Below are 18,206 nucleotides of genomic sequence, written 5' to 3'. Positions count from 1 at the left end.
AATGCAATGGTGTAACCAGGAAGGATGTAAGAAAAAACCCTACTGTAAGCATATCGTACATGTCATACGAATGGAAAATAATTTGTCGGAGACACCCGAGGCATGACAGCCCTTTGTGTGCGTAAACATGCATTTTCTTACATATACATTGCAAACTATACACGTCAGTTGGGGAAACATTTTTACACTATGGATAATAAACACATTATAGCTAATACACACATTATACCTAATACTGTACACACATTATGGCTAATGGACATATGAAAGTGAAATCAAAATGCAGATTTTTTTAAGTTGTTCCCTTGTGCAGTACAAGTAGAATTTATGCGTTTATTGTACCATTCTGGGTGAAAAACAGAATTTATTGCTTTAACTACAGTACAGTAAAGGCATGTTCACATGCTTGTGATTGGCTATTTTGAACAGTCATCTGGCAATGGTTGATGCGATCTTCGTTGATCTGGCATAGGTTTGTGATTGGTTTAAGCTAATTTTTTTTCTGCAATTCACACATTTTTCATAGAATTATAAAATTATTATTATTTTATAATTATTAGTAATATATTTTATTTGTTAGGTGCCAGATTAGGTATATGCACATGGACGGAGTTCCCTAGCATGTACGGATTGATCAGTCTGTCAATGGATCACACTTGTCCTTCATAGGGAGGTAGCGAGACGGGGACCATGTAATTGCATGGAACTGTTCCGTCTTGGGGGAGTGCTGTAGTAGTGTCATGGGCTTGTAGCCTGACGTCCTTGCTCAACCACAGCATGTGGATAGAGATGATCAGAAGCTTGCCCCATGTACCCAGCATGGGGCAGGGGCAAGTCTAGATACTAATGATGAGGACTGCAGCCACAGATGGCAAACCAGTGGGTGAAATAGGCTACCACTTCACATAGAGTTTCAGCATAAGTAGGGCAGATTTTCTCATTAGTAAAACAAAAAGTAGGATGCAACAGCCATTCAGAAAAGCAGCCAAAGATTCGTGCTATTCAGAATCAGTCCCTATATGCTTAACTTCTCTGTATTTTACATTTACATTTAATTTTAATAAAACAGTTATTCAACCCTGTATAGATTCATCAAACAACTAATATGTGAACATTTGTTAATGACCTTTAGTGTCTGCCAGGATATTATGCAATTGTGATTTTCCTGCTTAAAGCAACTTGTCAAAGTCCAAGGATATGTGGTTCAGGGTAGGAAAAGACATGCCAAATACAGTAACTGTGCACAAATGCCTACAACTTTCAGAATACCAATGACACACAGGATAAATTAATTTAGTTCTACATGCAGGGTTACAGAAAGCTTGGCCACATCCCGCGTAAAAAAAAATATTTCAAAAGTTATTTACAGCTCTTGGCTGCATAGACCGGCTGCTGCTGACAGGTAAGAGGGGAGATGGACCTGGGCTCCTACCAGCCCCTCCAGTGAGCCCGGGTCTGGGTAATTAGCACCCCTCCCTCTCTGCAGCCCTGTCTACATGTACAGTATATGCAACTCTGTATTGAGCTCCTCGTGATGGAGCTGATTCTGAGTTGGAATCAAAGCAAACAAAATGCATGTACAGTAACTTAGCACCTGGAGAAGCCATGATGCCATGCAAGAGGTGCAAATAAATGTTATTTAGTTATTTATTTGCTGGAGTCGATGGAGCGATATTATGCAAATTACAGTTTCAGCCTTCCCCTTGTTTGCTAGCATGCACCTGAATGTGCAAGCCCTGAAACGTCTACTTCCAGCACCCGTGCACGCTGTAACACCTCCAGTGGTTCTTGATATACCACCATTGGTCCAGCATCATGTGCACCATCGTCACTTGCACCTGTCCTATGGGAGATGCAGTTTCTCCATCTGAACATGGCTTCTGTGAAAGTGGCTATGCTTCTGGGAACACAACTGCTTCCAATGACAGCCGGCACACACCCGCGAGAAGTATTTTTTTGTGTTCATTTCAGGTCACCTCCCAGGAACGTCTATCCTTTCACCTTATGGTTTTAGACACTGTACCATTGGTCCTGTGCACATTGGTCCTGTGCGCAATAGCACTTTGTGTGTACATTCGGGGTACTGCAAGTGCCATAGAGTTTTTCTGAATATTTTGCACATATGCAGTAGCAAATTATGTAAACATGGGCAGTGTGTGTGGGTTGTGTGCACCATTGAATTAGGCCCAATGTGTTTACTATTGATAAGGGGCCTGATTCAGGCCAGCAAGCAAATGCCATCGCAGCTGCGATCTCTTACAGATCGCAATTGCAAAAATATGCTAATGACTCACATGCCATCCTGTGCTTAGAGACACCCACTGAAATCCCACATCCGGTGCTCACTATGTGTAATACCCCAGTGTGACAAGGGTGTAAATGGTGTGGTTACAAATTGGAGTTACCATGCTGGGCAATTCTTCCTTCCACAGCAGCTCTTCATTACTCCACACACTGGCAGAGAGGCCTCTACAAACAGAAACAAAACGGCTTCCGACAGATGTACTCCGTCAGATCTAAACAAATGCAAGTCTTTAAGACTGATTGTACTATATACCACAACTCTGCCACCCACTGACAACAGAAAACTTGCCACCGCAGTGTTCACCTTCCACCGCTCCTCTTCCATCAATATATCTGGTATGCTGGATCGCTAATTACGGCGAGTAATCATCACAGACCAAACCAATGTACGAAATGGCCACTCTCGATGCACCATCTCAAAATCATGCACAATAGGCCACCTAAGATCCAAAGATGTACATTTTCCCAGATCGTTTCCACCCAAGTGTACAATCAACACCTTAGGCCAACCAAACGTTTGTACTGCATACACCAGGCGCCCTTTCAATTCATGCCATAGCATTCCTCTAAAACCCAACCACCTAACACAATGGGCCGAAGCAAAAGAGCTTAAATCATGAGCAGCAGCCGACTAATTAGCCCCAATAAATGAATGATTGGCCAATAATCCAGACTGGCCTGTCATCGTACAATCCTGTAAGAAAGATAATATCGTTTATTTAGAAAGATGTTGAAAAACCCACAACTCTCAAACCACACCATAAAACACCTGCAAACCGCATTCATGACAACATACAACAACAATAACAATGTTAGTGACAAACACAAGCATGCTAACCAGGCTGGAGGAAATAAACAAAAACCTACTAGGATCTTTTCTACTTATATGGGGAAACTATTTGTTGCTTCCGTAGGATAAAATTAAAATCCCTCCAGACCCCTGAAAGTGAGTAGTCTAAACCTCTGGTTAGCATGGCGCTAGCAAGCACCTTGTTCGGATGCACATAATGACAGAATGTCCCGGATTTCCACGTACCCAGAGCCTGAATCTCTGATGGTGAAAATCCGGAAGCGGCAGTAGACGTGGCAGCCACAATTCGGAACGAATGAGTGCCATATTCGTGCGAAGGGAGACCGAGAGCTGCAATACAATGCTGCAAAACCTGACCAAATTGGTACTTGGTAACTGGAACCCCATCCTAATGCACCAGCCACGCTTCCCCACACTCGGGACGCTGCTGCAAATATGCAATGCGCCAAAAACACTGGGCAGATCCAGTTGTCCGGACACTTCTGCAAAGCTAGCCAACGACCCCACCAAATCTGGTTGGTTTTAGAGCAACAATACACCCTGACGAATTAGCATATGCCGAAGCGCAAGCAGACACCACCAGCTCGCTAACTGAAAATGCGCTGTGAAACGCTATTGCAAATGTTAACTTGAACAAATGAACCTCAAACTGTGAGAAACACACACCTTTGACTGATGTCAACAGATGTGGCAACAAAGTAACATCGATCGGCCTACGATGATCCTCTCCCACCGGCCTAGTCCGAGCCCAATCCTTAAGCGCTTTAGAGACTAAAAAACTACGGGTAGGATCGGGCCGTCCAAGCAGGCTAGAGAAAAAGGCCACCCTCGCTAACCATTTATGCACTGTCGACAAGAAACAACGCGCCACAAAAAAGGACCAAATAAAAGAGTGCATCAACTGATGCTGACTCCTACCTGTATTCCCAGGAGAAAGACAATATTCTTCCCATTCACGCCAAGCAGCTTCATATGAATGCAAAGTCCCAGGAGCAACAGAAAGCCTCACTAGTTCCTCCAATCAGGCAATTATCTCCCAGAAGCGCTGCCTGCGGCGCCAGCTCCCGAAATTTGACCCAATTAAACCTAGAAAGGGCATCAGCAACCGCATTATCGACTCCAGGGACAAGTTTAGCCCGAAAGCTAATGTTACACTGTAAGCAACGCAACACTAATCTAGCAAGCAAACATAAAACTGGCAGGGAGGATGATCACTGACGGTTAATAGCCTGGACCGCCCCCTGGTCGTCACACCAGAATACTATGCGCAGGTGCTCCCCCAAAATCTCCACAGCCACTACGATTGGGAAAAGCTTGAGCAGAAGCAAATTCCTGGTCAAAAAACCCAAGACGCTGGCAAAGGGGCCGCGCACATGACCCATCTAGGTAAGCCCCAGAACCGGCCAATCCGGAAGCATCCATAATAAGCTACAAGTTCAAAATTAGTGTGTGATGGCAAAGGCCACATGGTAACCGTTAAGATCTGTCAGAAAAGCAGACCAAACACACAGGTCCCGCTTCATCTCTGAGGACAGACGCAAAAATGATGCGGTCTACGCAAACCCTCCGTGGCCCTTTCCAATTTGCGACTAAAAACTCTACCCATAGGGATTACCCTACAAGTAAAGTTAAAGAGCCCCAAGAGAGACTGCGCTAACCACAGCGTCACCTTCCCAGCCAGCAGCCCACATACAATAGCCGCTTGCAGTTTATGAACTTTGTTGTCCGGAAGCAACCCACAGAGGTGTCTATTTCTATACCGAGGAAAGAAAGACATGTGACCAGGCCCTCTGTTTTGTCATGGGCAATGGGAACACCTAACTCTGCAAAAAAAGCCTGCACCAAAAAAAGCAAATGCACACATCGAGGGGAGCCCGCCAGACCAATACAAAGGAAATCGTCCAAGTAATAAATCAGGCCCATTTCCCCCATGCCGGCAGAAACACACCAATGTAAGAACGTGCTAAAATGTTCAAGAGAGGAACTTGAGATGGAGCATCCCATAGGCAAACATTTGTCTATGATATACTCCTCCTGCAACTGAAAACCCATGAAACGGAAGGAGTCTGGATGTAGGGGAAACAAGCAGAAAGACGACTTAACATCAATCTTTGCAAGCAAAGCTGCAACCCCGAAAGAACAAACCAGGGCGATGGCATCGTCAAAAGACTGATACCTCACACTAGCCAGTTCTTCCGGGATGACATCATTAACCGAGCTTCCGCAAGGAAAAGAAAGGTGATGCCCAACCGGTATTTACCCAGCGCCTTCTTAGGGTTGACACCAACCGGAGAAAGCACAAGGTCTGCCAAAGGGGGAAAAGTAGAGGGCCCAGACATTCTCCCCAACTCAACTTCCTATAGAACTTTCTCAGGAACCACATGAGGAAGTTCAAAAGCATACTGCAAATTCCGAGGGGTACCCGACATAACCTGGCCTCTAATAGGGAGACAGAACCCTTCCAAAAAACCAGAGCGCAAAAAATCAGCCTCGCTGCTGTCTGGGTATAACGCCAGCCATTTTAACAAAGGCGCAATGCGAACAGAAGACGGAGCCTTACTTAGGTCCACCCCCCCGGCTGGCCGGCCAGCCAGAAGGGGCGGTTTTAGAGGCCCTGCTGCAATCTTTATCTGGATGCTGTCCCCCGCAACAGAGCAGGGGACTGGGCTGTGTATGGGAACAGGATACATTGTTGTAAGTCAGTTTGAGATGAGTACAGTGTTTCACATGAAAAGAGCAACATTGTTCTGAACACCATGACAATATAAATGGTAAAACCTGTAAGACTATATAACAGGAACCCCCAAATTGATCACAAGAGGGAGAATTAACCTGTTGTTATATGTGTGAATGTGCTGAGATTTGAACTCAATATAAAGGTGTAATTATGTGAATACTATAACAACACTGCTCTATTCTGGATACAAAGACATATTCTGTAAAATCTATATATATCTATAACAGCATATGGTTAGCATATAGATAACGGTAGCAGTGCATGTATCTTTAAACAAGATACCTCTTATGTCCAGTCATTGACTATAATCACATATATTGCTGCATAGGCTAATAAATTGTGCCATCAATTGGGATTATTTAGTCAATACTATTTTGCTACACAATAATATTTTGAGATATATAAGACACTTAGTCCAATTTATAGAATACCCAGATGCATGATTGAATTATTACTAATGCTGGCCATACACGCTACAATTATCGGGATGATCCGCCCGATATCGGCGGATCGCCCCGATAATTGTAGCGTGTCGGGGGGCGACCGAGGGTTAAATATTGCTCAGTCGGGCATGCTGGACTGTCCAGCATGCCCGTCCGATATTTCCCGGTAAACTGTAGGCCGCATCGGACAGTGTATGCCCAGCGCAGCCGACAGACAGACATTTCCTGTGTTCCTTCCTATGGAAGGAACAGGGAAATGTCTCCTCCCCCGGGGGCGGAGCGCGGATGTCGGGGTGATACACTGTGAGAGAAATCTCACAGTGTATGCTGGCGACATCTGCAGCTGGCAGGCTGCCAGATAAAATGTCTGTCGGTCTGGCAGACATTTTATCTGGTAGTGTATGCCCAGCATAAGAAGCATTGCAGGGTTATTGATATACAAGAACACATAATTACTCTGCATAACCAACATCCACAGTCATAAGAATTTTATTTAATGTCCATTTGGACAATAGTCGATATTAATTTGTGAATTATATTTTGCCTTTCAAATTTATTAATAAAAGTTAAGTTTTAAGATTGTCATCAGAATCCTGTAGATAATTGCGAGATAATTAGAGTGCCCTTACTAGAATACTTTTTCCTCTTTGTGCTGTATTATATTTATTCTTTGGACGCCTCCCCTCAGAGAATAGGTAAATCACATTTACTCGATAAATAACAAGAGGGGAATATATTTAGGAATCCTGTGCGGATAACTCTTGGTTGTGCGTGCCCCCGCAAGAGAGGCAAGCGTACCGAAATTGACACCGCGTACCAAGTCTGCCGAAAGACCCATTAAAGGACTTACATCGCCCCCCACCCCCGCCGGGGAAGCGAGTGCTTCTACTTGCTCGGATCCTGACACTGAATGAATAACCTCCAGCCACACCTCAACATCCTTACATCCAAAATCTATGACCTGATTGTTTCTTTCAGAATTCCACATCATATGTGCGCCACATGGACCCTTTATTGGGCGAGACATACCATGAATCAGATGTAAAATACTTTAGCGTGTTCAGGTGTTCTCCTTGCCTAGTGTCTAATTAAGAAACAACAAAAAGTATTCCCCCAGCACTCAGAATGAAATCAGCAATAAGATTTGAAAAACTACATGGTGGTAGATAATTCAGAGATCTCAGTTGCATATATTTGCAAAGATATGGCTAAGCCTCCGGGCCGCGTCACGGCGTCTCTGATACCGGAGGTCCCTATCAATTGGTCAGAATCTGGGGTGCAGAACCCCAAAAAAGCCGGCGATAGCCAGCCACCCCAGCGAAGCACACCAGTGGGAGACTAAAGTGTTAATATAGGATGAAAGGAAAAACTATGTGTTAATAAGTGAAGGTGTAATTAAAAAGCTAAGAAAAAAAAATATATATATACACAAAATATATTGGAAAGTGTAAAAGTGCTTAATAAAGTGTTAATGTGTGCCTCACCAGAGCAGCCCAGCCACACCAACCCCAAGGGGCACCGCACCCCAAACTCATCCCCAAAATTGATAACTATATCCAATTTGGGTAATAATTGCCCAATATAAGGCCACATGATAATGGCACATACAAATATACCTGAATTGAGAGCTAGCTTACCTTGGAGTCACCCCTAAGTCCTCCTAATGGCACTACAAGAACCAGCACGCCCTCCTAACGCTGGTCCCATCTATGCCTATCAATACAGAAATACAAGTTGGAAGCTGCTCAATCACTTCAGTAATATCACTCAGGTGCATGTAAGGGAGGGGTTAGTCTATACAAGAAACAACAAAAAGTATTCCCCCAGCACTCAGAATGAAATCAGCAATAAGATTTGAAAAACTACATGGTGGTAGATAATTCAGAGATCTCAGTTGCATATATTTGCAAAGATATGGCTAAGCCTCCGGTCCGCGTCACGGCGTCTCTGATACCGGAGGTCCCTATCACTTGGTCAGAATCTGGGGTGCAGAACCCCAAAAAAGCCGGCGATAGCCAGCCACCCCAGCAAAGCACACCAGTGGGAGACTAAAGTGTTAATATAGGATGAAAGGAAAAACTATGTGTTAATAAGTGAAGGTGTAATTAAAAAGCTAAGAAAAAAAAATATATATATACACAAAATATATTGGAAAGTGTAAAAGTGCTAAATAAAGTGTTAATGTGTGCCTCACCAGCGCAGCCCAGCCACACCAACCCCAAGGGGCACCGCACCCCAAACTCATCCCCAAAACTGATAACTATATCCAATTTGGGTAATAATTGCCCAATATATGTGCCATTATCATGTGGCCTTATATTGGGCAATTATTACCCAAATTGGTAATAGTAATCTATCTATCTATCGCTCTATCTCTATCTATCTATCTAAATATCTATCTATCTATCTATCTATCTATCTGTCTAATTATCTATCTATCTATCTATCTGTCTGTGTCTATCTATCTATCTATTTATCTAATTATCTATCTATCTATCTATATATCTATCTATCTAATTATCATCTATCTATCTATCTATCTAACATCTATCTTTTTAATTATCCTATCTATCTATCTATCTATCTCTATCTATCTATCTATCTATCTTTCTATTTACCTTTTTTATATAATTAATGTGTATGAAAAACGTTTCTGATGGGAGTTTTAAATGTTATAACTAAATGCTCCATGCACAATCCTTTTTCTTTATCTTTTCTTGTATCCACTAATGAAAAACAAGATCTTTGGATTCAACTTGTATCATCCATTTGAAAGTATTTTTTTTTTCAAGTAGTTGACCTCAATCTAGTTACAGTACCTGTCCCCAGGAGAGCACTGAATTTTGAAACATGAAGTATGACAGGGACAAAGATGGCAATAGTGCAGCGTCAAGGACCTGAATGATTACATCTGCATTCTTAATGGTGGGGCCTGTAGATGTGAGTGAACCTCATATTTGTCATAATATGGTCAAAAATAGGGTATTTATTAGCACTTACCTTCTGAGTAAATGGGAACGCTGTAGATCTTGCTACACGTCTGTTAGATTTATGAGAAATGGTAGACTGAAGAACTGTACAGTTGTTGATTGGAAAGTAAGTGCACCATCTATGATGCATGAAGATCCATCAAACAAGCATTTCAAATTCAGTATTTAAAATACGTTTATTGAGCAAATCATTACAAAGCAAACATAAAACAATAAAGAGGTCAAGGAAGTCATGCTCATCTGAAGGGCCACCCGGGAAAGAAAGATAAGAGTGGCAGGATTGAGTGAATGCAAACTGTACTTGCCCTTGAGGAAATTTGGCTGCAAATATGCAACTTAACACTAGTATGTTAGAGAAGGCTTCTATATCTATTATAGTAGCATTTTTCTGGGTTCAAGATTGCTACTACACTGTCAAAGGTGGGTGTCTAATGACCTGTTGACATGCAAAAGGTCGACACCAGAATGTTGACAGTCAGAATGTCAATGGGGCATATTCAATTCCAAACAAAAATGCAGGTCTTCTCGCCGACTTCACTGGTTTTCAATGTGGAAAAGTATCGCACACGTGCCCGCTTTTCCCCGTATTCAATTACAAATCGGTGAAAACGGGAGCCAGCGAAACTGTTACATGCAAAAAGTACTGTCAGATTTGGGGAAAATAGCCTGACACCCCCCAAAAGATGCACTGACCGAATAGCCCTGCTGAAGGTGTTTGGGGTACTGGAATGCTCTCAATAGCTGTTAATTTGCGTCTTTGCAGAAGTGGTGAAAAATAGCATTTAGACGTTTTTGTTGCTGAAAATAAGTAGTCCCAGCAAATTTGGGGTATGTGAAAATGGATGCCAGCATATTTTTAAGTTGCTAAAGTGAACATTTAAAAATCATTTAAAATCCACCTGTTGCAAGCACCTGCAAAACACCTGGGGCATACTTGGGGACCCCGCTGGAGTCTATTTCGCTAGTTTTTAAGTTTGTCCCCTAACTTTGAACTTTTCACCCCCAAAACGAAAGTACTTTTTGGGGGTGATCTAAATACTTTTTTCAACTCTTTTAGTGCAGTTTGCCTTTGGGGGACCGTCCCAAGGGTGCAGGGGGGTTCCCGCTGCTTTGCAGCCCAAAACACCAATTCTGCACTTTTTTTTTGACACCTATTTACAGGCGAATTTTTTTCGCAGGTCCCATTGCATTGAGTTTCCGCACCAGTGAAAAGTATTTGGAATTGAATATGGAGGAAACTTTTCGCATGGCGAAATGACGTCACTCGCGATACTTTTCTGCAGAAACTGACTTATTGCGGCTATTTGAATATGGCCCAATGTGTGGTTAGTAGATCAACAACCACTGTATCGACATGCATTTAGGTCAACAGTGTTAAAATGCTGACACATTCAAAATGTCCACATTTAACATATTGACACAAATTGTTAACACATGATTTTTTTGCTATATTTAGCCTAACCCTAAACCTAACAAAAACCCCTAACCCTAAACCTAACCTTAACCATAACCCTAACTCTATACCTAATTCTAAACGTAACCCTTACCATAAATCTAAACCTAGCCCTAACCCTGATCCTAAACATAACCATAACCCTAACCAGGGCCGGTGCAAGGTTTCTTGGCACCCTAGGCATTTTTTCAGCCTTACGCCCCAGCGCATGCGATAGCTACACAAGTAGTGCCCCAGTAGTGCCAGCAGTAGTGGTCCTCCCTATGCAGGGCCCACAGTAGTGGTCCCTCCAATATAGTACCCCTTATATAGTGCCCCCAGTAGTGTCCCCCCTATGCAGTGCCCCCAGTAGTCCCCCACCTATGCAGTGGCCTTTATATAGTGCCCCCAGTAGTAACCCTTCCTTTGCAGTGCCCCCAGTAGTGGTCCCCCCGATGCAGTGCTCCTAGTAGTAGTCTCCCCCCCACTAGCAGCCCTCCCCCAGCAGTGCCTCTAGTAGTAGTCCCCCCAGCAGTGTCCCCAGCAGTAATACCTCCCTATGCAGTGCCCCCAGTAGTGGTCCCACCAGTGCAGTGCCCCCAGAAGTAGTAGTCCTCCCAGCAGTGCCCCCAGTAGCAGTCCCCCCCAGCAGTGCCCCTAGTAGTACCCCCCCAGCAGTAATCCCCCCATGTAGTGCCCCCAGTAGTAGTTCCCCAAGTAGCAGTCCCCCCCAGCAGTACCCCTAGTAGTAATCCCCTTCTATGCAGTGTCCCCCAGTAGTGGTCCCACCAGTGTGCAGTGCCCCTAGTAGTACCCCCAGCAATGCCCCTAGTAGTAGTCCCCCCCAGCATTTCCCTTAGTAGTAGTCCCCCCCAGCAGTGCCCTTAGTAGTAGTCCCCCCCAGCAGTGCCCTTAGTAGAAGTAGCCCCCCCAGCAGTATCCTTAGTAGTAGTAGCTCTCCCAGCAGTGCCCTTAGTAGTAGTAGCCCCCCCAGCAGTGCCCTTAGCAGTAGTAGCCCCCCCAGCAGTATCCTTAGTAGTAGTAGCTCTCCCAGCAGTGCCCTTAGTAGTAGTAGCCCCCCCAGCAGTGCCCTTAGTAGTAGTAGCCCCCCCAGCAGTGCCCTTAGCAGTAGTAGCCCCCCCAGCAGTGCCCTTAGTAGTAGTCTCCCCCCAGCAGTGCCCTTAGTAGTAGCCCTCCCCCCAGCAGTGCCCTTAGTAGTAGTCCGTCTCCCCAGCAGTGCCCTTAGTAGTAGTCTCCCCCCCCAGCAGTGCTCCCCGGTCAGACAGACAGACACACGCATGCACAAAGAAATAAAAGACTCCACTTACCTTAATCCACGCTCTGGCATCTGCTCCTCCGTCTAGCGTCCTCCCGGGCCGGCCCACTCTGCATGATGGGAGAGACATCATGACGTCTCTCCCATCACTCACTGCAGGAGCCGGAAGCCCGGCTCCCGCAGTGGGCGCAGCAGCCGATGAGAGTCTGACTGACTCTCATCGGCTGCTAAAACAAACACACAGCTGCCGATGCAGGTCACGTGTGCGCCCCATGTGGCCCGCCTGAAGTCTCTCTGACGTACATTTCGCTACTTGCTTGGTCACAGAGTAGCCCTGGCTCTCCCTGGTTTCCAGTGGTCTGTAAATACGGGTGTTTAGCCTATCCGCATCTTATGCTGGTTGATTGGCAGTGCTCCTCATCAATCATATGACTCCTCTCTGCTGCTAAGATAGAAAAGTGTGACAGTCACATCACATGTCTCCCGGGCCTGGAACCAGGAAGCAGTGTCTCTGTATCCGGGGGAACCGGTTTGGGCAAATCCTGTCCTTTGGACAGGATTTGCCGAAACTTTGCTATGGGTCCCAACAATGGTGTTTCCCACTCCTGACATCTCCATTCCTTTTCTTATCAGTTTAAAACCAAAATGAGTTAACCACAAACTCAATCTCCAGGCGCTAATAGAGCATTAAAATTTAGATAGTATTAGAATGTTTATAATAACATAATCTATAGTATGCAGCTTCCCAGTAAAGTGGCTCTGTTACTACTTAACGATTTAGAATTGGAAAATATATATGCAAGAGAAATAGAATAAACTACTCCACTTGAGGGTGCGCGATATCATAGATTAACTGAGACAAAGATGTAAAAAATAGTCAGTATTTAATTGATAATATGATATAAAATACTTAGCCTTCAACTAGGCTTATATAAAAACATACACCACACAATTCTATCAATAATAGATATACCAATGAATATATTGGAGCAATATCCTGAAATAACCCCACTTTGCTTCTAGAAGTAGGCATAAAAGATAGTATATCTAAAGACCACTGTATCAAGCAGCTGATCGTAATCTTTTTACAATCTCACTCAAGGTAGCAACAGTTCAATGCTGCAAGAATTCTTCATATATCCTATGGAGTATAAGTTGATAGTCTCTTAGTCATTTGTTTAGAGGCAATATAAAGAGTCCTTCATCAAGTGAGGAATAATACCTCTTGTTGACTTCTTGTAAAACAGTTGTAAGTCTTATAAGAAGCAAGCATCAATAGGATATAATGAGCAACTGCTCCGGTGCAATAGAGCTCTCACTGCCTGTGTCCCGTTCTCCAATCCGACATCAGTTGTCACCGCTAGTAACACTGCACCCACCGTTGGTCGCCAGGGGAGTAGTAGGTATTTACAACCATTCATATGTCATGTACCGCCCTATATGGAATAATGATGGACGTACTCACAGTCTTTGTGTCATACACTCCTGGCCGGCTCTGGTGCAGATCTTTTAGCATGTAGCGTGTATGGAGGGAATCATCTTTCTAAAGAAGGTAAGTCTGAAGAAACCGCCATTGTAATCAGGTGGAGAAACACGTCAAGAACACTTATAGGAATCTTCTATTTTCTGTGGTTCAGTATAAACCCCGCCCTTTACAAGCACCTGAGCAATATCATTAACCTGATGTGAGCGACGACCATATTTTCTATTTGCAGTTCTGAGAGGCATGAAAGGAGCCAGCATTGGGAGGATGTGCTGGTCTGTATAGTGCCATTTGGAAGTTTTGGGGGTACCTCCTAGGTGAGTCAGCTCTCAGCTTATACATGTGCTGTTATCATGCAGTACATTAATTATAATTATATGACCCAGAGTGGGTGCTACTATTTTGTAGCAATAATTATTTTGGGGTGAGCATTTGGGCATGGGGCCCCCAGAGTGGCTCTGGCTGGGCCTTTTTCAGGGCATCACCACTTAATTCACATCGATATTTTTTAATCACCTTTCCATTTGTTTGTTTATTATTCATGTAATTTTAATTCTTATTATATTAACACTTATTGATTATCTTGACACATCTATACTTTACATTTCACTATCACCTTTCTTCCATTTTTTGTGTGATGCCCTGGGAGTGGTCCTTGGCTGGGTTCTTTTCTGCGCCTCGAACATGAACCCCTTAATTTTAGGGACGCTGGTATAGAGGAGCTTTGACGCTGGCCCGGCGCTTAATCATATATTTGCAAATGTATGCAACCAATACCTCTGAATTTCTATTATCATGTAGGATTCAAGTATTTTTGCTAATATTGTTGCAGTGTGCTGGAGGGAATCTTTTTTCTGAGGTTCTATATAAACCCCACCCTTTACAAGCACCTGAGCAATATCATTAAGCTGATGTGAGTGACCACCATACTTTCTATTTGCACTTATAGGGACATTGCTTGGACCAGTCCTGACCACCTGCAAACCTGTGGATACTTATTGGACAATACCTGTGGAGACCCGGGAGCTGGATGTGATTCCCTCCATACACGCTACACGCTAAATGATCTGCACTAGAGCCAGCCAGGAGTGTATCGCAACCATCGTGCTTGCAACGAGACCCTTGTGGTAGGGTAGCTATGCGCTCGTGAGCGGGTCTGAATCAGGCCCTTAGTCCCATCCCCTGGTGCCTTTCCCCTCAACATGGATGCCCAGTGATGTTTACAAACCATTGATGGTCCCCCATCAGTGGTTTCATGCCAGTGATGTTAAACATAAATAGCTCAATCAGGTTATCTTTTCATCCATGTTGAAGGAGCTTAGGGCCCAATTCAGACCCTCTCGCTAGGCTGCGTTCTCACGTAGCTGCCGATGTTTTGCAATGTGTGCATGCATATGCATTGCAGTACAGGTGCGCAAACTAGTCCATGCAATCGGGAAGCGTTCGCTCACTGCGCATAGCCAGCTCACTAGAATGAGTGACAGGACAAGCCGTTAATGGGTGGTGACAGGGGATGGTAGATGAAAACTGGGGTGTGGTGGTGCGAACGCAGGCGTGTCTGAGCATCTTAACGCAGCATCATAGTACACATCACATGGTAGTTTTACACACTGAAGCACTCACAGTGCTTGCGGTAGGGTATGGTCGACCACAAGTGCTGCGTTCACTTCCGATGGTACTCGATGGTACCGATTGTTGCATACACTTTCTGGAGATGACGTGGGACAGTGGGCGTCTTATGACAGGCTGGTGGGCATCTAAATACATACCACGATCGCACGCTAACACATAGTGGGCGTGCTAATGCCCTGCCATGCGATCGCGGGTTTTGCATACTTTGGCTGTGTGCAAACGCATCTAGTGAGCGGGTCTGAATCGAGCCCACAGTCCCATCCCCTGGTGCACTGCTAAGCCCCAGTACTCTTTCCTGATTGGCCTGCCTCATGCCTTTCCCCTCAGCATGGATGTCCAGTGATGGTTACAAACCATTGATGGTCCCCCATCAGTGGTTTCATACCATCAATGTTAAACATAGATGGCTCAATCAATGGTTTACCCACAGAGGACCATTCCTAGGGTATATTTTATTTTGGAAATAGTGGGGCAAAGGTGTGACAGAGGTTTGCTTGCATCTACAGTGATAACAATGTAGACAAACTTGATCAGACCCAGCCTCACATTGGGTGTGATCCATAGACGCTTTCGGACCAGTAGAGTTTTCAGGCAATCCTCCTGTTACTAAGAAAAGCCTAAAGCGACTGAGATTTAGAAGGAGCTTAAAATCAGTTTCAGTTCTAGCCAACACATCCATAGATTGAAAGCAAAAAACAAAAGATCTCAATGACTAAAAGAGGTATAAAAGCTTTACAGGGATCCATCTGCAGTGTCTGCCACACCGATAGCAATGGACTAAATAGAGAGACATAAATGAAGCAGCATTTCAAGAGATAATGATTAAGGCAGTTATAACTAAAGTGTGACAGAACAATTGCTGTACCTTCTATTTTAATGGTTATAGACCATTTTTACCCATTTAGATGATTTACTGTTGACTTTGCAGCCATAGAAATTCTACTTCCCCACCTCTACTTCCTATACCACTCTATGGGGTCAATTTACTAAAGTGAGAGTTTTTAAAAGTGAGTTTTAGAAGTGATGTTGCCCATAGCAACCTATCAGATTCTACTTAACAATTGACTAGCACCTTCTATAAGATAATAGACAGAATCTGGCTGGTTGCTATGGACAACATCACTTCTAAAACTCACTTCTGAAAACTCTCACTTTAGTAAATTTACCCCTAGCTCTCAGTCCTATAACACTCTTTACACAACATATTTGATTAAAGGGGAGCATCCACTACACGATTTTAGCAGGCGATTGAACGATAACGACGTCGTTATCGTTCAATTGTTTAAAATTCATTTATAAATAGTGCAGTGTTTGGTCGTTGACCATTAACGATGCGCGCTCCCGCTGGTCGTTTGATCGTCTCGTCAGTCGACTGAACATGCAGGTCAATTTCACTTGATCTATTAAAGATAGTTTGCAAATCGTTCAGACTGAAAGATAAAATTTCAAGGGAAAAAATCAAGGGAAAATCGTTTAGAAATTGGACAGGGAGTAGATCGTCTAGTGGATGTGCCCCTGTACTTATAGAGATGTAATATATGTAAGGACTCAGTGGTGGTTCTAGGGGCAGGTAAGCAGAGCAGTCACCTGGGGGGCAGCGGCCTGGGATCGCGGTTGTAGTCACCCCATTAGTGCCGTCTATCTGATAGCACCCGCCCACTATCACCTGCCGCCACAGCCATACTTACAAGCTGTGGTGCAGCAGCACAGCAGGACTCAGGAAGCAGCTCCACTCTACCACAAGACCCATGTACCTTAGCCTGAGCTTCCTCTTCCTGTCGGCTGCAGCCTGCACAGGAGAGGGCAAGTGCTGGAGAGGCTGGAGTCTGGACTGAGCACATGGAGCAGTGGTAGCAGGAGCAGCTACAACATACCTCCTAACTGTCCATCATTCAGAAGGACAGACCCATTTTTACAGGACTGTCCCTCTGTCCCACCTATGGGCCACAATGTCCCGCAGTGGGGGGGGGGGAATGTCAAGAGCACATAGCAGAGCAGCGGGTAAGCAGAGAGAGAATAGATGCCATGTGCATGCGCACATCTGTTCACTGTGCAGGGGAAAAGCCTGGGGGCAGCCCAGCATCTCAGAAAGTGCTGGGCACACTTCTTAGTGATGTAAATGGGGGCATGCCGCTAGGCCACACACCCTTTATTAATAGGCCACACCTCCTTTTTGGGCGCAGAAGTCCTGAATCAGCAGGGACAAATTTTGGGAAGTATGGCTACACAACAGAAGATACAGTAAGAGCTGCTGTCCCTGCTGGGGAGGAGAGGTTGGGGCAGCAAAATATGTATGGACTCTGTCAGTCTCACATCAGCTGTAGGGATACAGGTAGTCTAAGGCTGAAATAGTGTAACGTGATAACCGCTCAATGGTACCCTCTGTCTTCCCCTGTCACCTTTTGCCTATTCCTGTCTCCCTCTGCCTTCTGCTGTCACCCTGTCTTCCTCTGTCACCTACTGCCTCTCCCTGTCACGCTCTGCATCTGCCTGTCACCCACTGACTACACAGTCACCTACTGCCTCTCCCTGTCACCCTCAGCATCTTCCTGTCATCCTCTGCATCTTCCTGTCACCCACTGACCACCAAGTCATCCACTGCCTCTCCATTTCACCCTCTACCTCTCTTTAATGCATATGAAGAACAGGGGGCATGTCATGAAATCACGTCCCCTTTTTGGGAGCACTCATGCAGAAGAGAGTCCTATTTATGTTTTTTGGGGGAGAGCCCTGAGCTCCACAAAGTCTAGAACTGGCCCTGTAAAGACTATACAATTATCAAGCATTTGTTATTATGTGTCTAGCTGTTGCATGCAGGTGTACGGAGAATTTCTCATTGACTTGCCCCAAAGTCTAAACAAGAGAATATGAAAGAAATTATACTGTTTTGTAGCAGTCTACAAATATTTATTTATACAGTATATCTTCATATATTGTGAGGGAAACGTGGAGCTGAATGTGAAGCTGAATTGTTAATCTTAAAGCTGAATATGAAGTTAAAATTAGAGATATGCGGTTCAGTTTTCCTGAAATGAATACATCCAAACTTTGGGGTTCTTAGTCCCAGTTCAGATCACTTTTTGGGTTCCAAGTACAAC

This window comes from Taudactylus pleione, unplaced genomic scaffold, assembly GCF_031769625.1.
Source record: "Taudactylus pleione unplaced genomic scaffold, aTauple2 ptg000109l, whole genome shotgun sequence".
Classification (NCBI taxonomy): Eukaryota; Metazoa; Chordata; class Amphibia; order Anura; family Myobatrachidae; genus Taudactylus; species Taudactylus pleione.
The sequence above is the reverse complement of the archived record's forward strand: the minus strand, read 5'-3'. Positions refer to the sequence as shown.